General features: G+C 37.3%; 1 protein-coding gene and 1 long non-coding RNA gene across 2 annotated transcripts in view; both read right to left on the minus strand.

Annotated features, from left to right (window-relative positions):
• LOC134794399 (uncharacterized) overlaps positions 1-24,276 on the minus strand; it is a 75,099-nt gene that overhangs the window by 6,620 nt on the left and 44,203 nt on the right. The window lies entirely within an intron of this gene.
• Positions 1,894-2,722, minus strand: LOC134794605 (uncharacterized). The gene is made up of 2 exons (XR_010144690.1): positions 2,249-2,722; positions 1,894-2,208 (listed from the first exon to the last, which is right to left on the minus strand). It is a non-coding gene; the product is annotated as an uncharacterized LOC134794605 (long non-coding RNA).

A 24,276-nucleotide genomic window follows, 5' to 3' on the forward strand; every position in this document is an offset into this window, starting at 1 on the left:
GTATTTGTAAGGAAGAGATAAAACGTAAATTAAATTCGATGTGTGTTTTTTCCTGTTTTATTTTTGTTTATTGTACACTACAGTGTTTTACTACTACTAAAATACATCCTGACGCGTGAAACTCGTAATGAACAATATTTTTAATTTTATTGAATTTTGGAAAAAGTATACTTAAAATTTTTACTAACAATAAGTATATAATAATTTTCTCTTCCGTCTAGCTTATCTTGTGTCGGCTGGCGATGACTATATATATCATGCACGGCTTGGTTTATGAAATCGCGAGCGACAGGGCAATACATATATTAGACATGCTGTTACTGCTCTGGTGAAGAATCGCTTTTACAGTCAGTCAGTACAAGTGTCATTTATTCGCCATGGTTTAAGCTCGAATCTATCAAATAAGAAAAGAGGTAGTTGAATAAAAAGTATGTTTTCACTTCTCATGCTCGTAAAGTTCGTCTTTAAGTCGTGCGTAGACGACATAACCCGCCGAGAACCTGACAACTTGGAGAAACTTGTAGTTGTTGGGAAAGTAGATGGCAAGCGGCGACGTGGCAGATCTCCTGCTCGGTGGTCGGATCAGGTCTCTACCCTTACAGGCCTCACAATAGCAACCGCCATGAAGAAGGCCGAGAGTAGGGTGGGATGGAAGCGATTGGTGCCAGAGGTCATCAGAAAATTTCAAGACGGACACGACCTTCAGCAATGAAGAAAACGACTAGAGAGAGGCGACATAAAGTTGCTTATTATGTTCTAGACTCTGGAGTCTAGAGCATAAAGTAAAATCAACTATGACGACCCTTATTGACTGAATTGAATAAAGTCCAAAATCTGCCATACAAAATGCCAGCCCTGCCGGCGCGCCCAAGACCGGTGCCCCTCCGACCGGCGCGCCCCGCGGCTCGACCGGCGTGCCCCGCGGCTCGACCGGCGTGCCCCGCGGCCCGACCGGCGTGCCCCGCGGCCCGACCGGCGTGCCCCGCGGCCCGACCGGCGTGCCCCGCGGCCCGACCGGCGTGCCCCGCGGCCCGACCGGCGTGCCCCGCGCCCTGACCGGCCCGAGTACAATTTTCTTGAGTCTTGAATAAATACGGTAAAATAACCTGCAATATTGGATATTTTTGTATATTTTACTCACAATCAAAGTGAAAAGTAGAGTGTAAAACTCAGGCATAAATGTCAATTTTTATCCTCGACTAAATTGCTTCGAATAAAAATGGATCGCTTTATGCCCTTGTTGTACAATCTACTATTTATTATCGTAAGACACCAAACTCTAAGTTCGAGTGTAAATAAAAACTGGGCAAGTGCGAGTCGGACTCGCCCACCGAGGGTTCCGTACTTTATAGCGGCAACAGAAATACATCATCTGTGAAAATTTCAACTGTCTAGCTATCACGGTTCGTGAGATACAGCCTGGTGACAGACGGACGGATGGACGGACGGACGGACGGACAGCGGAGTCTTAGTAATAGGGTCCCGTTTTACCCTTTGGGTACGGAACCCTAATAAATGACGTCATATAAGCCTAGCAATGGGTATTGGTACGCTTTGTTTTCATACAAATTTTGGTACATAATATATTTAGATATATGTCTGTAGGAAAAACAAAACGTAATGATTTCGATTGAGTTTATGCCGGCCTCGTTAACGTTACAGCGACTATGTCCGTTTTATTTCGCTATTTATTTTCGACGCTACAACTGAAATCCAATAGACTATTAAATTTATGCGTTTGCATGGAAATACACGGATAAAAAGTTAATTGAGTTTTACTCCAATGCAGAATTGTATACAATAGGCTAGCGGCGCGATTCGGGAAATGAATTAGAGATTCACTAGATATGAAATAGTAAAGATATCTTTAGCTCTCCTACGGGTCAATTCAGCTGTAGATAAATCATTTAACCCTTTACCAGGCCCCTAAGAACTAGCGTGTCTTCATACGTACTGTATATACTGTTACAACCGTATTGAACGCCTTGTAATAAATGTATTTACGAAAGTCGGAGATATTCCTTTAAACCAGAAATAAAAATGTGGGTTACGATTATCCCATCGCCTGTCTAAGTAATTGACTGTCATACTCGATTTTGTCTTATTATATTCTTGATCAGGCGAAGGGATATATTCCTCCCACATCTTATATCGGTTATCATAGTCAAGGTTTAACTCCAAATCTACTACGAAACATTATATCAATCACTGAATCGCTCTAGGTTGAACACAAAAACAGTTTTATTACTTACCTACGTGAGTTTTTATGACATGACAAGACAATTTACCGGGCCATGGGAAGAATATTAGCTCCCGCACAGTTAAACTCTAATAAGGCCATGGGATAATGTCAACCCACATCCTAATTCTGGTCATACACAATAATGCATGAATATTTAGCAATGTTTACGATTACATTACCTTTCAACACTCAAAATCTACAAAATATCAGAAAATTGTTCGACCTATGTACTTCTGTTTCATAGAAATTAAGGAAAGTGTTCGAATTTCTCCGTAGTTTACTGATATTAGAGTTCAAGTGAATTTAAACGGCTGCCAAAGATATATTACGCGATTTAGAAGCGTGTTGTGAATGAAGATCATAAAATACTGTTATTAGGGATTGACAAAATATTTTGTAGGAGGTTTGGAGTTAAAACCTGACTACGGTAACCGATATAAGATGTGGGAGGAATATATCCCTTCGCCTGGTAAAGGGTTAAGAGCCCACAATAACTCGTAGATTGTTCTGAAACTTTCAACCATTTTATTTCGACGTAAATACAATAGGATAAGGTATATCTATGCCTGTAATTAGTATATGTAGCTTCAGGTACCATGGTTAAAAGGAGGTTGGAGCTATATAAACTTATTACAAGCATAGATATACCTCATGTCATGTCGTTGTATGTGCAAAGTTTCATTACAATCCAACACGTAGTTTTAAAATGAAAACGAAACACCATTTGTATGGGAATGTAAAATCCGGCCGAGCTTGCTGCGGACTCTTAACACTTCATTGCCACTAAGTGCTACGGGTTACGCTCGTAGCGCGTAAGCACGGTTTCGCCGTATGTAGCCGGTAGTCGCTACTAACAGAGTAGCCGACAGACGGGTTCTTGGCCCTGAATGTGTTAAAGGATGCGATAGCAATATGGCCATATTGCCAAATGAAAAGGGTACCAAATGAAAGGTAGTGAAAAGACCAGTTGCAGTTTAATGTAACAGAAAATTATACTTTTTTTCAACTTGATTTAATTTTATTATTTTTTACATATCTGGTTAATTTTTTTTTAACATTATATAGAGGATATTCACAGTCACTTGGTATGTATTTTGGAATAATCCATTCAGTCATTTTCAATTTAGAGCAGTTGAAAGTCAACTGTGGATTGTGAAATTTTTAACGTTTTCTAATAATTTGTTAGACCAAGTAGTGAAAATGTTACAGTATGTTATATATTTGTGATCTACTCACAAAGCCCTTTTATTTGGCACTCCAAGTATGTTTAAAAGAAAAAAAAAGTTTGTACTGCCGAATTTATGACGTTACAGCAACTACCCCCACCACTTGCGCGCTTGTCATCTCAAACATTTGTGTTCAGGGCATGACACTGAATGCATCGATACCATATTCACCCATATCTGAGACGCCATGAACGAAAAGTAACCTAAAGCCTGTGCGGCCGGCCTTTTATAAAGGACACACGCCTTTCGTAAATTATTAAGAGTAGGGATCGCTTCGTATCTTTAAAAGAATATAAAGATCTCTGAGAACTCAGGGTATTCAGTAGTAACTATATGTATGTCCTTCGGCTAATGGTGTCACTATGTCGGTTCTCACTTTGTAGGTAAGGTTTACTCGGGTAATTCCGAATGTCGAAAACTGTCGGATAATTCCGAAAAGAGACTTTTATTATGATGGAATTAAGGGTGATTTTCATCTAAATTTCGGAATTATCCGACATTTGGTAATACCCGAATACACCTTACAAGTATACATAGACCAAATAAATTTTTGTCCTCTCGTATTTAGAAGTGTTCGGATAGACTTTTTCATTTTGAAAATTTCATCTGTTTCTTTTATAACCTGTTATTACCTACAATCAGAATACGCTGTCTGTTTATTTACATTTTAATTGCAGTGATATATTATTATGCATCTTATCCGTATTCATCTTAGAGCATTTAGTAAATGGAGACGCCTTGGCTGTCATTTTCTGTACAAAAGTCTGCCGATTTTTGCGGGGGAGGAGTACGTCCAATGTATGGCTATTTGTACATGATTTGAACGTAACGTACAAATAGCCATGTCAGATAAACGTCAGTTCATACAAAAGTTTGCACAATTGTGCAAGGTTTTAGGCAGAGAAGTAAGCTCTTAAAGGCGACTCCGGTTGTTAAATGCTCTAAGGTATCCATGCAGGAGGGGCTTTTGTTATTTTTTACCAATACGAGTATATCAAACGGAATGTCATCGTCCAAAAAAGTTATGCATGTTCCTAATTGAGTCTCGAAAAAGTGATACCTAAGTATCTCTTTTTCGGGACTCAAAAAACCCTGAAAAAAAATACCCTAAGGTTTTTTGTCTGCTAGCAGATTTACCTACTTTCTCCCTAGATACCTAACGTTGCATACGTCTGTATTTGTGTGGCATTCAAGTCATGAAAATATCGTCTTGATTTAATATTGGTACTTATTTAATCAAGATTATCAGTTTTTTAAAGATTGAATTCTGCCCCTTCTGACTTGGTAGTAAGCACAAACGACTTGCACTTTTTTACTTTGATAAATTGCTTCTATTTTGGTATGAAACGCCTACACCAAGTACACCACGGAAAGCGATACGACTAATAGAAAACTCGTGACGCACGATTTACAAAAGATATTGGCAAATTCTTTGTCGCATATAAGATAACAGTTTTGGTTATGCCAATGTAAGTAAAAGGTCGTGGGCGTTATCCGATGTGTGTGTAGTAATCGACAGGTCGAATGCGCGGCAGACGCGGCGGCGCCGGCTGCCTCCCGAAGGGTGTCATTCTAGTCGTCGAGCTTCGTGAGTGGATCGCTCGGCCGAACCAGTATATGGCGGTTTTAGGGTCGGTTGCACCAAACTGTTCGTATCGTTAAAGAGTTCGCTAAATTTTTATGTATGGAAAGTTTCATAATAAAGCGCCGGGGCTCGCCGGCTGATGTTGATCAGTCTGTCAAATGTGGTTGGTGCAACTGGCACTTAGTCTTGTACTTTCTAGCGGCCAGTTGTAACGCTCGTGCATAATCTGTGCGCTTTAGACGGGCTAAAACGGATGTACACGCCGCGCCGCTCCGATTAGGTACAGTCGAGTTCATAAATATGAATAAATTTTTTCACCTTATTGCAATGGATTAAGGTATACTGTAACAGAATGACACAATCACCCAGTTCGGCTTCATAAAGGTTGCCAGTACTTACCTTCTAGGCTTTATTATTCTAAACCTTTATGTGAACCTAGTATGTAGTCTCCAGAGGTTAACATAAACAAAAAGTGTCACGCTAAATAACCGCCCAGTCGACAGCCGTTTCATGCTTGTAATAGTTGTAATAAAACTAATAAATATTGATCTTTCAATAGCAAAGTAACGGTAAACGCGTGAAAAAAACAAAAGCTTGTAAAAGTCGAACAATGCCCGGCATAGTTGCTGATTGTACGATAGGATAGTGCACCAGCGAGTAGTGCATTATTTATGGAGTCTAATTGAAAGTACGATGAATCAGAGTGACGTCTGTGTGAAGACTATTTATTCATGAATATCGTAACGGTTTCTTACGTCACAATCATAATAGGCCAAAGAAAATACCTGGCAGTATTCAAATATTAGTTTTATACACTAATATAATGCACATGCTTAAAATGTATGTGTTCAAAGCTATTAATCGTCTAGTAAAGTTGGTTTGTTTACAAATTGAAAGTCGTTCTCTGGATTGTTGAACGCTTAGAACTGCATTCCGCAAGCATCTGGCTCGCTCGGAGCGAGTGCCTCCTTTGTTTCTATTATTGGATTTAAAAGTTTCCTTTCAGTGCAATCTGGACTTTCTTCAGACTTACAGATTAGAATAGACTCTTAGGATAGTTTAGAAAAAAACTTTGTTATGCTATGCTATGCTATGCCGTATAAAATTGACTTTTAATTTATTTTGTGATATACGCTGGCTGTATATAGGTAATCGTGATTAGGTTCACAAACTAAACGTTATATATTTTATGTACCAAAACACGGATTTGCTCGTTCGCAAACCACTTACTTAATTAAATTACCGCGAATTATGCAATTAAGGTAATTGGGATACTGAATACATATGCCGGTCACGCTAATCGATAACAATTTGTATACCCTTTTCGTGCGTTCAATGCCGTCCTTAATTGGAAGATTAGAGAACCAGACTTCATGTTAGATTAGAGAACCAGCATGTGAAACGCTTGGCCGAAAATTCGGTTTAGCCCTTCATTAGTCCTCCGAAAGTGGTGGATCAATTTATAGATACGGATTTGTTTGGGTTGGACAGTAGATTGAGCATTAAAAAAAAACTCAGTTTTTACCAGTCACGTATATATTTTTTCGTCATTTAGTTGTGAATGTTTGTAGTTAATGATGTGTTTTCTGATATCTTTGTATTTTTTTCTTTGATTCAGCAGGAAAACGGCGAAATAAATGTTAATGTGCCGAATACCTGCCAAAAGTGCCGAATGTTTGGGGTATCACTAATGGAAACAAAGAACAAATTGAATTAACATTAGCAGTAAAGAACTAAGCGTGGCCCTGCTTAAAGTGGTTAGTAGATTTCTGTCCAGAATTAATCAGAGATAGAATGTAGCTCCACCGCTGTTTTTCTAGCCGAGCGAGGGCAGCACCGATAAATATTTACGACGCGTCGCGTACGTGCTCAGTGGCCGGCTTGTGGGCGAGCTCTGCTAGAATAGGGATGTTGACACGCATGTTCCATTTTATCAAGTAAAATGTAAGAATATAAATATTATATAAGCTACTCAAGATAAAGTCTAGCATCAAATAAATATTGACGGCAAAATGGCTAAATATATCGGAACACATCGTTATTTCTATGGTGTGTTACCATATATTTTGCCACTTTGGCGTTCACTATCTATTTGATACTGACCGTACTATCCAATTCCTTATTTTTTTTTTTAAATAATGATTTTATAACAACTATAACAGGGTTGAAACAAATATTGGATTTCTGGTTGGGAGCTAACTTAAATCGTTACTATAGCTTAAAGGAAACAATCTTCTATTTTTACTAACGTGTTAAAAAAAAATGAAATAATTGTATAGCCACTTTTTATGCCAATAGATCAAATAAAGGTACCATAAATTGTATTTACAAGTTTTAATAAGCAAGGCAAATAGCGCCTTGGGAAGGTTCCCAAATACGCGATAGACAATGTTGAATTGGCTCCCTAGAGCTTAACCGGCTGGAGCGCGCCTTGCTGGTTGCTTCGAAAGTTCGAACCTTCTTTATGCTCGCAGCTTTTCAAACCCGGTTTAAGCTTCTTGCTTCCCTAGATTCAACTTGTTCAATGCTAAGCTAACCTCGTACTGCTATAAAGCGGTCTAAAGCAAGGATTTGGACTTAAAGGACATCTCTTTGAAACCTTCATACGTATTTTTACAGAACGACTGAAGATTAAGAATAGGTTTATCATATAAAGACGCTCGCTACTCAATAGGAACTACATTAAAATATTAGGACAAACTATCCTATTGCGGGCATCCCATCACCAAAGCGGTTGGAACCTTATATTACGGCAACAATGGTGATGACGACAGAAAAGGTGCCAATGACTGATCGTTGAAAAATAAACAACGCAATAATCAAATCCCTCTGCGTCGAATGAAAAAGTAAATTGCTATTTGTTACTTCCATCAAATCAAAGTATTGACTGCACTGATTACAGCAATATCGATGCTATGTTAGCCATTAAAAATAAATAACGTAAAGAAATTCCCACGCTTCGAATCGAAACAGTAAAAATATATCGGCGTCTACGGCGTAGCAGCTACGCCTACGACGTAAGCAGTCAGTATCTTGCTACGGAAAGTTCAACGTGGGCAGGAGAAGATGTATATCCGAGTTAAATATTGGCATTGCTTGGCAGTGCTCCTAATATACACACATATATACGAGTCAAATATTTTAGCTTAATAAGAGGTAAAACAATCACTTGTTCACATGCGCATACTTAATATTGAAGAGTTATTAAAAAAAAACTCACAAATAATATTATTGTGTGTCATGGAAGCGTTTTTTGTGCCATAGAAAACTAGCGTGGCGACAAAAAATGCGTTTATTATAAATGATATAGTTCGCTGTAAGTGAATCCAATCGAAAATAAGTGCCAAAAATTCGCCGTAAGGGGTGCGAGGTACAGCAGCTGTCAAAAATGAATGTGGAATGTTACCCCAGGAATCGTAAATGATACCCGTTGAAGTGTCGACTCGACTCGTATAACAGGTGCCAAACAGGTGCCAACTTCCAAAGGTTTTTCCCCGTTTCGTGGGACGGGGCTTCCCGTCTAATTATATTTTTACTTAATATAATTATGATTTACTTATATATATATGAACTTTATTGTACAATACATGACAGTACAAATGGCGGACTTAATGTCTTAAGGCAGGCAGGCAACTATGGGCTAAATCAGAAAGATTATTTTAAAGGTTATTTTAACCCATAAACGACTTGTTATATCTTACGATAGTTGAAATTAAGATTTGAAAAGTAATACTATTATACAGGGTGTCCCTAGCCATTGGACTAAGCCAAAATGTACATATGCATTAGGGTATTTAGAACCAGTATACAAAGTATCATAACAATCGGTGTAGCGGTTACGAAGAAATTAACAAATTACGATTTTTTTACTTTGGAGCAACCTGTATGTGTTAGTAGCTCCTGAGGTAATAAAAAGTATGAAACATTCTTCGACCGTTTTGATTATCTTTTTTATTTATGACATTAATAAGATTCTGACTTTTGACAAATGTCATCATTGCCGCACATTTTCTAATAAATTGTCAAAAGCACTGCCAATAATTAATACAGTATGTTTCTTTTTGTTGTCGATTATTGGAAATAACTTTTGTTTGATAATTTATTTTTTTATCTTTTGTTCTAATTAAAAAAAATATTACCGTTAGAGCATTTCTGAGAAGTAACCCTACGTGGGATTTCAGGGTTTGTCCAATGAGTAAAAGTAAAAGTAAAAGTAGCTCAGTTTAGCGAGTAGAATCGAGCCCTGGATTTAAAGCCCCATGGTCAGTAACACACTGTATTAAAGTAATACTTAATAAATAATAGTAACATAAAAAAATAAAAAGGCGCTTAATAGTTTTGACCGCGGCTTTTCTAAATTCGGATTAGAACACCTACTACTACACTACAATGTTTCGGTATTTTTACGAATGGGCTTAATTATACTTTTTTTAAGAAAAGAAAGAAAAAAATATACATTAATTTAACAAACTGGGCCGTCATGTCATAGCGCTGATTTTCAGTGGGGAATGAACGTATAACTTTATCTTATTTGGTATACCTACCTACATTTTCCAGTGTTTTATTAAATCAGATAAGGATCATGATAGAACATTCATCAATTCATTTCAAAAGTTGAAATAAATATTTTTCACCACACCAGCTCGGAAAGGCTTACTTTGCACTTTAAAAACTGATAGCAAAGTTGCATTTTATTCACATGTGAGGCAAAGTAATCAAATGCAGATTTTGAGTTGTTTTCTTATATTTGCTGGTAGAATTGACTTTTAAATGATGATTTAGGATGATAAATATTTAATAACATTCATTTGGATTTGATTTTGTTTGATATTTTACATTTAATATTTGCTTCGGGTTGGCGTGGTGAAAAATTTTGTTTCACTCGGGGGTAAATTTTGTTTAACCCTCGTGCTTTGAAACCCTAGCAACGCTCAAGATACCATTTTTCGAATTTTGGAATCTTTCGCTTGCTCGAGTATCAATATAAGCACGAGCCGTTAAACAACAACTTTGCCCCCTTGTAAAACAAATAACTATTACTCTATACTTATTTATCCGTGCGCAACTTTTGGCGTAGGAGTTTGACAAAATATGTATTGTGAGTGTATTAAGTATCTGTTTGGTTGTGAGTCACCGAAGCCGAGGAACGCGTGGGCGTGGGCGGGGCTCATTTATCATTTTAGTGGTGCTTTATTGCGTGAATGACGCGCCGATAGTGTGCGACGTTTGTGAATGAGCCGACGAGTACGTCTCTGATCTTTGACACGCTAATAAAATAGATATACCAACCCTACGCTACTTTGGCTGTCTATTTTGATAAGCCTTTTTGAAGTGAAAACTTCTTTAATGGCGCTGTGCAATTTTTGAGGTGGGGAAAAAATGTTAAACTCGCGACAGCGTAAGACGTAAGATGACGACGACGCTTCGTAAGACGGACACGTGACCTGATCGAAAAACTGTTACAATGTCATTGAGTTTTCACTTCTGCCGGCACTCCCGGAGTGCAACCCGTTGTTTTTTTTTGTTCTTCGTTATCTACTTGTATAGAAATATTACAATATACCTATATCAAATTATAACTTATTATCAGACATCGTACATTTTATAGCATTTTCGGTGCAGCGGAGTGGTGTTAACGGAATTGGTATAAACAATTTCAACCCTAATGATTAATTAGCGTTAATTACGTTAATATTAACCTTAATTTCCTATTTGAGTTGGAATTATCTGTACCAATTATAATTGGTACAGATATAAATACACCACGCCATGAGCGTGTCCTAAATTTCTTCGGATACATTAGGTATGCGGCCTTCATTAAAATAAATGATCTTGAGTAGTAGATAACGGGAGGTCAAATGAATGGCACGTGTGGTGTATTTTCAGGAAACCTAAAACAATATATCTTAATATATTTAATCAAGAAAAAGGACTCGTATCATACGAGAAACAGTGAGATATTATTACAGCTCTGTACAAGTGTAAAGTCAAAAATAATGATAAAAATACAATAAAAGCTAATTCAATTTCGAACGGTATAAGACTAATATTACCTATTTGCGACGATACATACGATTTGACAGGGGCCTATTTCTCGTACGTTATTAGACTGATAATATTAGTCCACGAACTGTCAAGTCGTATGGGTTACCATGGCAACACACTAATAATTATTAGACTAATACCATTCGAGAAATGGGCCCCAGTTCTTGGACTACCTAATAATATTAGTCTAATACCGTTCGAGAAAAGAAATGGGCCCCCTGCCGTCGATATTGATCCCCTATTAGGGGTAACCAGGGGCCCATTTCCCGAACGGTATTAGTTTAATATTATTAGTGTGTTGCCATGGTAACCCATACGACTTGACAGTTCGTGAACTAATACTATTAGTCTAATACCGTTCGAGAAATGGGCCCCAGCTTAGGGTGCAGTGCAGCAGTGGGTTCAGGCATCAGTTTTTGAAAAATCGTAGCTCTTTATTTAAAATCATAATACGGTTTCCAAAAAATATGAGTTGTAATCTTTAGGCCTTTCTCTAGTAACTTCATCGAAATTCGAAATCTCAGCTTTCGCTCGATAGAAAATAAATCACGAATAAAGGACTAAAACGCACTATTAAAACTTTGTAACTATTATGCACAAAAGCCTTTAAATTCTATTCCTTTTTTTGTTAAACATAACTTAAACTTAAAATTCAGTAACAATGATATCCGCGATACCCGGGCACGCACGGCCGTCCGCTCAGTGCTTAGCGAGCTGCATTCGGAAAGGGACCCTTAACTCTCTGCACCTTAAGATTAGGTTATTATGAATGAAATTATAGGTCAATTCGAACGTATATTGACTTCAGAATAATGTCTAAATGTTGTCATTTAGTTATAGTGCGTCTCGCTCGCGCCAATACATGTACGGACAAGTATTTACGATGGAAATGCACGATAACTAAATTACATCAGTTAGATATCATTCTGATGTCAGTGAGCGTTCGAATTGGCCTGGAAAGGGGCCCACTGATTAACAGTCCGCCGGACGGTATCGGCCTGTCAGTTGTTCGGAACTGCCAAAATTTTGTTCTAACTGACAGGCCGATACCGTCCGGCGGACTGTTAATCAGCGGGCCCCTTAAGTATGTAGTAGGTAGTGTGAGTAGCACTGACTTTTCATATCAACATAAATCTCATTTAGTCTAGTAGTTCTTGGGTTTATTGCAAACTGGTTATTACTCTGTGGATTATTGTGTAAACAATTTGGTTTTTAATCTCCTCTTCGGGCTGTAAGCTATTTTGTACGCAAGCCCGTACTACTGATACTGCTTCGCCTAACTGCCCGATTCGAACTTTAAGATATTGATTCGGTCATATTGTGTTTTTTGAAAAACAAATTATAGCCAGCATTCAATGAATGTAGTATGATACCTTTGGGTATGGTGCTTTACGCACATTTCAATACATTTCATGCTAAAAGGGGGGTTGCGTCAGGGGGAGGGGATGGAACACTAGTGTGCGTACAGCTCTATACCCAAAGGTATCATACTACATTCATTGAATGCCGGCTATAATTTGTTTGTCTTCCCCATACAACTTGACCGAATCATATGTCAATTAATAGATCTAGAAACAGTCAGTGTCAAAAGTGACGTTTTTGTTTGAAGAAATGTCACATTTGACACTGACATATCTAATCCATATCGTTTCTAGATTTATTAACCTTTTGGACGCCAATGACCGATATATCCGCACCGCAGGTTCAACGCCAAAGACTGATTAATCGGTCACAGACCACAGAGCATAAAGTTCAATTTCAGTTTTGACACTTCGGTGACGTGGCGTCCGCGTGACAGCTTTTGTGTTTGACTGACGTATCTTAAAGTTCGAATCGACTCACTAAAGCTCAGTACGGTTACCATCAGTTTGTCACTGACATAAACGCCGTCGAGAACGTAATTTACTTTCTATCCATCCCGTTTGCACTAATATGCGAGTGCGAGCGAGATGTATAGAAAGTAAATTACGTTCTCGACGGCGTTTATGTCAGTGACAAACTGATGGTAACCGTACAGTAAGCGATTGAAATATGAACCTTGATTGTTACCGAGCGCCTAGCGCGGTCCGCTATGTGAATGGCTTCCGGGCCGCGAGTTCGACGGGCGGAACTATAACACAGCGACGGAGCCGCGGCGGTCTATTGCCTATTGTTTGGCATCTTCAACTCTTGGCATCGAACCTTAAACACAACCCGACCGACTGCACTGTCAGTTTTACTGACTTACCGCCATAACGTATGAATATTAAAACGTGACTTGAACTAACCATTAAATGTCCAAATTTGATTAATCGTTTACGATTTTATTACAATTGCTTGAGAAGGGCTGTAAATCATTTTCCAATATGTTTTTATGACACATAAATAAGTGTCGTTGATAGTTACTTTATAGCATTTTAACCAATATTTCTGGAATCGTTTTATTAGACAATTCGAGATCATAAAAGTTAAAGCAAAAGTGCCATGACTTTAAACGTATTTTAATTGTAATGTAGAAGAAGAACAATTGTAATGCAGTACAAGATTCACCTACTTCTGTTGCTCATAAGCTTAGTGTTAGACTAGACCAAGCTAAGTTGGCAACGATTTCGATAGCCTAGACTGTGCAAGTGTTATTTTAAACGTCAAACTTCTATGAAATTATGACGTTTATAACGTTCTAACACTTGCACAGTCTGGGCTATCAAAATCGCTGTCAATGTAGTACAAGTTACACCTACATCTGGTGCTCACATGTTTAGAGTTAGACCAAGCTAAGTTGGCAGCGATTTTGATAGCCTAGACTGTGCAAGTGTTATTTTAAGCCTCAAACTTCTATGAAATTATGACTTAAGCGTATTATAACTTACACATTCTGGGCTATCAAAATCGCTGTCAACTTAGCTTGGTCTAATTCTATCTCAAAATAAAACAAAGTTTAAGTTGAATGATGCTGATCCCGGCCGTGACTCATCTGATATATATACCTATTTCCGAATTTTGTTATCGCGTAACCATTGTATAATGAAGCTTATTTGGAACTACTACTAAAACTGAAGACTGGAGCTAAGTTTGACATTAAATGTTAGAATACATTTATTTTATCTGTTTGGGTAGAATACAACATAAATCTTGGCTTAACCCTTATCTTGGAATTGTAACACCCGTGATACATGGAACATTAAAAAATCTAGCAGGTTCACTTTATTACTCAACGAAATAATTCTGCTATAAATATGTCGAGCTACCCTCCTTTATTATAGCAAAAAATAATACACACAAATGTCATTGTAAAATGATTAGTAATAATCAACATGGCGCCGCGGAAACAACAGATCTCTTTTCGTATTGTAAGTTTTGCACTTAATTCTAAGATAAGTATATATTTTTGCATAATCCATTTTAATGCACTTACTATCTGTTAGTCTATTAGGATTTACATAGTGGTCGTATTTAAAAACATTTAGCACACAGAATATTTACATGAAACTGTTATGTATCATATTTGATACATTGCCAAGAACTCATAAAAGTACATGTGTATTACATTTAATGCATTGCCTAGTTGTCGTCAAAATAGATGAACATGATTTATTTTAGTTTTTAATTTTTTATACTTATAGGGGGTTGCAAAACATGTTTCAAATATAGAATATTAGTTATCATACAATTTAGTTAGTGAACTTTGTTTTTTTTTAAGTAATAGATATTATTTAAACTGTATATTCGTACTTTGACTTGACTTAATATCCTATGTCCCCTAGATGGGGCAGAGGGCATCCACAGTGCTACGCCAGTATATTCGTACGCTGTAGCCTTATTGCTACGCCGTACAACGTAGCGCGGCAAATTTACCTATGGCGAAAAATGCCTCCCTAAGTTAAAAAAGTATTTTTTTACTATTATAATTATTTGTTTACTTTGCCTATTTTACACAACTTTTTGTTAACGTATTTTTTGGATCTCTACGGGATAAAATTTTTCTATCATGTAATCAGGTATTCATAGATACGAGTAGAATTGATTTTTACAGGTGTAAATAGTCGTTTTATGCTTTAGATTGCGGTTTAATAACAATAAATGATGATTTCTGTTGCATTACATGTTTTATTTTTATTAAAATCCACATTTTTCTTCTAAAAAGTAGGCAACTAGTTTGTCGAGGGATTGGCATTGAATATGATACATATGATTTTCCGAAACTGGAAAACCCTGGATTTATTTCATTATTTTTAATAGTCTAGTATGATCAATAGGTGACAATATACTAACAAAATATTAAAATTTAAAATATTTTGAGCCTTTGGTAAGATAAGGGTTAAATCAAAAAAAGGATCACATCAAATAACTATTTTAAACATCACCAAGGTCATACCATTATAGAACAGTCTTAAAATGTATGTTAATATTAGATAATAGGCCAAGTATCCGATTCCACATCGATCGGTTCGCGTCGTACTAAATTATGTAGCCCTTACGACGCTAGGGATATTTATACCAGAAACGTCAAGCCAGTGTAAGGGTTATGGTGAAAAACAGAAAGGTCAGTACTATAAGACTACCAATCTTTCTAAGGTATAAATACGAGTAGGTACCTACTTTAGCTATCCAATTTCGGCGGTCTCTCCAGTTTTGCTGCCATAGAACTCGATGGCGTTACATTGCCAGTCTGCTCCGACTTCTAGTAACTCGATTCGGTACTGTGTGATGGCGATAATGACCGTGTCGTGAAAAACCAGATTACCATTAGGATGGATGAAATGGCGACAGGTGATGGGAACCAATTGTGACGCCCGAATGCCTCTTCGACTGAAGGGTAACATTTATAAAACCGCCATAAGACCTGTCGTCATGTATGGATCAGTGTTGGGCCTTAAAGGTGACGGATGAAAAGAGATTGCATGTGACCGAAATGAGAATTTTGTGTGGATGTGTGGCGTGACGAGAATGGATATGGAATGAGTAGGTGTATGTAAAAGGAAGCCTGAAAGTTGCACCCATAACTGAAAAACTAAGATTTTATCCTTACAACACTATCTAGTTATGCCTGCCTATGTTTATTTTAAATGTTGTACCGCTTGAATAGTAACGGCTTATATACTATGCATTTATTTAAAGCCAAGGTCAGGTCAGATGCATTCTGTCAATATTGTCCATAATAAATAATGTACTTAAATAAAAGTAGACTCGCTATTCCTAGATTTGAGGATATATTTAGCTCTTTGTGACTAGTGACATGTATAGGTCAAAGAGAGATTCTATCCAATGGCGATGTAACTAATAAGCGGCGCTCAACGGCGCGGCGCGATGCGGTCACTGCGCGCCGCTTCGCGTAACCGTGCGTGATATGATCTCTTTACTGGGGGCCCGATTCGGATTTTGAAATAGACATCTATTAGATATCTTTTAGACTTCACCAAGATACAATAACGATATGTTTAAGATCTGACCTGTCAAATTTGACATTTGCGCGATTCTGGAGATACTCTTGAACGATTTCCACAGGATATGACTTAGAGATCCAATTCACATATAATAGATATCTTACTCTATCTAACGTAAAAGTGACATTGGTTGCCCGAATTGCGCTGCAAAAGAGAACTAGTTGATATCTAAACTATAACGTATCTAGAATAGAATGGATCTAGTACGTGTCGTCTCTTGTGAATATCTTGAAGTTCGAATACGGCAGTGGGTTATTTGGTAAAACAAGAAAGAAACACAGTTCCACAATCAGCTTGGATAAACGTACAGGCTCGGCCTAGTTTGGGGACCACTGTCAATTTGTATTGATGTAGTGTTTTTTGCCTCGTTAAACCTTTTTCATTTTTTTCATTTTCATATATCCATGCCAAATTACACTAATGATCACGGAGCAAAGTCGCGGACGGACAAACAGACAGACAGATAGAGGGACATAGACAGACGAACTATGAGGGTTCCTAGTTGACTACAGAACTTTAAAAAAGCTTGAAAAGCGCTTGACCTTGTCTTTTCTTCGGCATTTGTGCGTTTTTACATAAGGTTGTAAAGGACACGCAGTGGCGAGTGGTGGTGACTGGTGAGTACTCCAGCACAATTTATGCCCAGCCGTGACTGGCTCGTGTCCAGCTATTGTATTCCTAACCCTTACCGAAAGCCTGACAAACCAATCCAGCTTAACACTGACCTCAGATCCGTGAGAACTCTGCCTTAATAGATGACGCCGAGACTGGACCCAGGGCGTTCAGTAAGTGATAAGAATACATGGTTAGTTCGCCGACGGACTCGTTAGCGGGCTACCCCGCGATCTAATAACTTTGCCGTCTTTCGGAGACCGCGTAATCCTCTTGTTTACATTTGCTTTAAAATCTGGAGCACAACTCTTTGCACAAACTGGATCCATTGAAATACTATCTCTTTTGATTCTGGATAAGTGGGCTAAGAGCAAACATGTGTTTGTCAACGTTTACTAAATAGCTATGAATTTAATCAACTATTGGTTGTTGTTATTTTAAGTGTATTTGCATTAAAAATTAATTGTACTTACGTAGGTATATTTCTCTAATAGGTGTTCAATTACTGTTGGCAATGTATTTAATATTGGGAATTTTATTTATTAGGATTGCCATTTCAACTTTTTTGAGATTTTTGTACGTCTGTTTACGATTTTATTTTATGTTGGTAGTTTATTAAGAAACCTACATATGACTGCTACGAGATGTCACACGCACATGTCACACATCAATAAAAATTTACATCTAAATCAGACATAAATTGTGTTCAAATCATTGGCCAATTTGATTGTTTTCTCAGAACATTGTTGAATGAAATTAAAACTCGCTGTCCTTTGTCTGTCCTAGGTACATAAAATCAAACGTGACAACGTTTATGTACCTATGTAGAAATATAGTTGTAGTTTTGTATTGTACACTGTGTTCGATACTGTATTTGCAGGTAGGTAGGTATTATATCAAAACGTACGGGACTGATGTTGCTTTCTTTCCCATTTAAGTATATTTTAATTTAGTTTTTTACGTAAATATCACAATCCGTAAAATATCGCAATTCCCCGAAAAGTTATATTTTTAGTTTTATTGACATCGTGTTCTAAACTACCGAGAACCGAACAAAGGTAGCAACGCTTGTTTGGACGGACGATAGCGATCGGTTTTAATTTGTCAAACAAGCGCCGGCTACTCGCACAGGGTTATTGTTTCATGATTAGTGACTCAGGTGAAAGGCGAACCAGTATAATTACATTAATTACACATCAAAATCCGTAAAAACTACCTATGTCTGATACAATACAAAGGCCGCACTAATTCTGAACTATAAGGCTATACGCTCCTGAAAAGGAAGCAAATAGCCGAGCCAGGTGGACACCACTGCCGCTTAACTAACATACCTCAGCCATAATTGCGCATATTTCGAGCTGTCCTGTTACCTAATACGCGGTAACAGGACAGCTCGAAATATGCGTATACAGATCGGTCGGTTGGCGTTTGGAGTAAATAGCAAAAACGGTGGAAATTTCTTTGGAAAGGGTACCCAAACACCCAACCCTGTGTACAACGTCGTAAAATAGGGGTTCAAACCTTAATTAGAGCTTTAATTGTAATCGCCGATTGCCAGATAATTGTAAGCCGCACTAAAAATAAACTTTATAGATGCGTGTTCGAATAGCTAACTGGAATGACCGCAAAGAATGAGGTCATTTCCCTTTCGACGCTATTTGTGTTGGATTTTATTTTTGCTTCTAAACTAGGTTGCTGTGAAGTTATTTATGTAAACAAGTTTTCCTATCCTCGCAGAATTTATTTCTTTGTCCAATTTAAGGTCCAGTAGGTTCTAAAAACGGAGTTTTTAAAAACTTGTTGTGCTTTCTTGGATCACATTGGCGTATGCCTGCGATAAATTTAATTAGCAATCTTGAGGCCTTTCTCGAGGGACCTTTACTGTTCTTAGCGGGGGCGAAAAATCGATCCAGCTAGGTCTTATCATTGGGAAAACGCGCATTTAAGAGTTTTTATATGTTTTCCGAGCAAAGCTCGGTCTCCCAGATATTAAAAACCTAAATTGATGCGCACGTAACTACCTATTATGTCTATTTCTTTATTATACAACAAAAGGTACCATCGGCGGAAATGGCGGACTTAATGCCTCATGGCATTCTCTACCAGACAACCTTAGGGTCAAACAGAAAAATATCAAGGTGATAAGGTCGCAAAAAGTCCTGGCTTAACTTAAACAGGATTTCAGAACAACAATTTAAATACTAAGTGACTTAAAGATATTAACTACTACTGCGAGAAACATCTACATACCTATTCAAAGATAATTGATGTATATTTAATGACCTTGAATCCTGCACAAAGACCTTCAGTTAATATGTTTTTGTTGAGTTGTTTATTCACCCTGGAGAGCAGACAGCCCGACGGCGGGACGGAAGTCGAGGAGTTACTTAACGACTACAATCAACCCGCCATTTCCCTATTGTCTACTTAAGATGGGCTAACTGGCGAATTCACTACCTTATTTTTCAACTGACTCCTAATTCCGAGTTTCTCAAAAGGTATAACTTCTTTCCCGCGAGTGACCAAACTATTTTTTTTTAATTTTAAACTAACGCTACCAAAATAACTAACTCCATAAGCTAACATTATAAATACATACGTATAGGTACAGTTAACAGGGTGATCATGGATCATTTATAGCAAACATCACTATGTATTACTCTCGATTCCTGGCTAATATCGTAAGTCCGAGAGGGACAACAATAGCAAATTTTTATTAAGTATCGAGTTTTACCACGATACAGCCGGCAGTCAGCAACCGTACGAGAGGGAAAGACGATTGATTTTTAAAAACTGTACATATGATTACTTATTTTTTTCAGTTTGTTATGTCACTTAATTAAAGTGTAGGGTATGTAACTCAACCAAATAGAATACCATGTTACCATGATTACCATGATAGTAACGCTAAAATCCCCATGTTCTGGGTGTATCTGAACTTACAGCGAGTTGTTAGTTGTATAATATAACGGCCGCTGCGTCGCCAGTTCTTTTTTCTTTTAAACTTGGCTTGACACGCTGCCGGGTGTCTAGATCTAAAAGCCTCACGATCTACCCTCGTTCTGATTCACTTTTTATGCACAGTGTCACAGATGCGATGTACATCTTTAAACAAATTCGTAGAGTAGACATTTCTGCAACTGACTGTACGTAGTCATTTGGTTTCTGTCGTTGAAAATGTTGGAATGTAACAACAACTATTTTCGTCTGAGCGGTCGTTAAACTTAACAAACATAGGTAAGAGATCAAGTAAACAACATTATATAAGGCGAAAAGAGTCTTGTTTATTATATGTACATATAAGTAATGTACTTAAATAAAAAATACTGTTACCGTCTAAGTACAATGTTGCACTCCTCATTTTGTTAGTTTGTAGATGGCATAGCATAACATTTGCAAGATCTAAGTGTCATATACATATCATCATCATCATCATTATATCAGCCAGAGGACGTCCACTGCTGGACATAGGCCTCCCCCAAAGAGTGCCACAATGACCGGTCCTGCGCCACCCGCATCCAGCGGACTCCCGCGACATTTACCAGGTCGTCAGTCCACCTCGTGGGCATATATATTTAGAGCATATATATATATATATATTTAGAGCGATTTGACAACACAACGCTAAACGCTTAGGTACTATAGTTAGGCGGAATTACGGCGTTAGCGAAGATTAAAGGGTAAGGGTTAACTGGTAGAGAATGCCTTCTGGCATTAAGTTCGCCTTTTGTACAATGTTTACTGTGCAATAAAGTTTAAATAAATAAAATATAACTATTATGCTATTTTTCGTGTTTGAGAAATGGTGAGGACCGGGAGGTATACAAAGATATGGGTATTGTCAGTCTTCATTATTTACTTATCTATGGTAATATTATCATTCTTTGTTTTGTTTTACTTGCTTGGTGTCGTAAAGCCCGCCCACTATGAGGACTTTATGGTGTAGTCAAAAAGTAATGAAGTTGTCTGGAAAATCTGATTTAATAAACTTGGGAAGAAAAGTCACGTTTGTGTGTCAGCAATGTCGACGATAGATATGATATGGTCAGGACTGTTTTTATTTTATTAATCTCGTCTGATGGGAAATAACTACAGAGGCAAAACTTAAGCTTACTGGTTCTGTTTACGAGTACGTAGGTATAAATTCCGGAATTAGTGTCACTTTTGACACTGGGCGATTAACAGAGACAGCCACTCGGCGCGATTCGGAAAATGAATTAGAGATTCACTAGATATGAAATAGTAAAGATATGTGACGTGCCACGGCAAAAGGTACCTTATGGCGGTTGGCGCTTACGCTATTATTAACGCCGCTCCAATATTATTGCGGCCGCCACCTTATGCCATGGAACGTCACATATCTTTACTACTTCATATCTAGTGAATCTCTAATTCATTTCCCGAATCGCGCCGAGTTATCATAATCATGAAGACAAGTATCTACGTGTCGTTATCTAATCGCAAATATCATTACGCTCTAATAACATTAGCGAATATATTCGGAAAAAATTGTATAATAAATTATCCGTTTTCTTTTGGTGATAGCTCCAGTTAAAAATCTTAAACCATGGCAGATAATTATATCTTCCTAAGATATAATTATCTGCCATGGTTTAAGATTTTTTGCTACCTTGCTTGTTCATCCGACTAATACCAACCTACATTCAAGGTATTTGCACTTGCTGGCAATTAAAACGAAAATGAACCAAGGCGAATTAATTAAATGTGTGTTATGTTGGAATTTCCGTTACCCACGGGAACGGAAACTCCACGAAAATTTAATTAAGTACTCTTTGGGTTAAACCCTCTGTAAATCTACCACTACAACTCATCTGGTTTCAGGTTTATGTCCGTGGGTATATAATTCTTAGGTAAGTAGATTTGTAGAGTGTCTAATCTTATAAAGTAAAAAAGGGGTAAGTTATGATTAATAATCAAACGAACTTACCTGTGAAGTTTGATTACAATTATACGAGTATCCAAATCCAAGACAACAAAGTCCCGCCCCACATCTACGAAAATTAAAATAAAATAGTCTGTGTTCAATACAGGTTCAATATATGTAAACCATGACGCCATTGACAGGTGTGTTCAATCTTTATGTAGTTAGCTCTGAACCAATTTTGATAGCAATTTATTACCCATTATATTATTGGTATTTCAATTTCAATTTCACTAAAATATACATTGTTTTAATTTTCAAGATTAGAATAACTTCAACGGTTTAGGCTGTTTTATGTCAGACACTATATAAACAAGTCATTTTGTATCATTTAAATTTTACCAACCACTCACTGGATGTAGTTATTTTATGCGTTTTGATTTAACTATGAATGAATGTCGTTTTTATCTAAGTATTGTAGGGTGATTCACTTTTGTATGGAGAAAAGCAAAGTCAGGAAAAATATTTTGTAATATTTTTCCTGACTTTGCTCACCAATGGAGTCTCCCCACACTAAAAACTATCTATTTCAATTTTCAAATGAATCGAATAACGTTTAGAGGTTGCACAAGTTGAAAAGGTAGAGTGAGAACCCCATACATTGCGTGAAAATGAACTATGTTCTAAAATGACAAAATATAATGAACTGATACTAAAATCGAATGAGAAAACTGAATTTTGCGTCTAAAACACGATAAAAGCACTTTTCCTTTGGAAACAGGTGGAAAAACAGAAAAATCTTAATTAGAACATTTATCGAGTAACCAAAATCCAAGTTTACTACTAATTTTAAAATTTATTTATATGTAGAAGGTTCAGTATCACACTACTCTCCGCTTTGATGGTAGCCGCTTAAACCATTTTCTACCCTCCGATGTAGAGTCGTTGGTTATTTGAAAAATCTTTGTTGATGTTGTGCAACCTCTAAATGTTGACCGATTTTAATTTTTTTTTACGTATAATATTTTTTTATCAGTTAGAACAAGAATTCGAGCAAAGTCAGATGAAAATAGAAAATTCGGAAAAATGAAACACCCTAGTATTGACATGTAGAATATTTAAAATATAACTTTATGACACTTTGAAATGAATATCCAATACTACAGCAATAAATACCCTCTTCTATACATAGCCTTTGAATGTAGGTAAAGGAGATTTTTCTTCATTACGAGGTTGTCATAGAAATCAAGTTTCTATACTTTTAGACTAAGTCCGGACAATGACTAGTAGATAATCCTGTAGGTCTTGTTTTAAAACTTATCATTTTGCATTTAGTCGTTCGGATTGGCTTGTAGTAGTGTAACTACTTAACACATTCGCTGCGTTAACAATTTTTTTTTAATTCAAGCATCCCAATATGAATCAAATCCCATGCATATTACTCATGACTGAATTTTTTGGACGAGTATACCTTTTCTGTATACCTCTAACCGTAAGGATAACGTGGCCGCCAGACAAAGCTGCAGACTCGAAAATACCCACTCCTCACCAGACTATTGCTATTCATAGGAATACTTAAGTATACGTATAAATAAGGAGTGCCTTATTATACGTAAATATGAGTACAACTGAAATGCATGCCTCTAAAAGTTAGTCATCTCGACGAATAATAGAATTATTTTTAAATAATCGAGAGTATTAGGTACCTAGGTAGATATTTGTTACTGAAGGCAGGTCATGATCGTACGTGGAAGCTGTGACTGGCGGGTGGGAGGGGGATCACCTGCGAGATGCAGCTTGCATTCGTCGCGCCAGTCAGTCTGGCGCCTGCACCGTCCCCCGCACACCGCGCACCCCCGCCCACGCCTGCTCTTGTTTTCAACTTTGATTGATAATTTGTTATTGGAGTGCGTATCCCATTTCGAAAACACTACACTGCTTCATCCGATTTGTAATTAATGGCTGTGATAGAAAAGACGGGTCAGCTACAAAACTGTCAATTGATAGATTAATAGTAACTACTTGAAATATATACTTAGATTTAGATTGCAGGGAAATTAAAAATATGCCTTCTGTCTCCTGTGTGGCACATATAACTTTTTGCCTCATCAGTGTCAGCAGTGAGGACATATTAGAGAGGGCGAAAAATATGTTTTTTGGATAAATATTATAGGACATTATTAGTATTACACAACTTGACTAAGTCTCACAGTAAGCTCAATAGGGCATGTTTTGGGTACTGAGACAACTACGAGTATATT

This window comes from Cydia splendana, chromosome 10 (assembly GCF_910591565.1).
Source record: "Cydia splendana chromosome 10, ilCydSple1.2, whole genome shotgun sequence".
Taxonomy (NCBI): Eukaryota; Metazoa; Arthropoda; class Insecta; order Lepidoptera; family Tortricidae; genus Cydia; species Cydia splendana.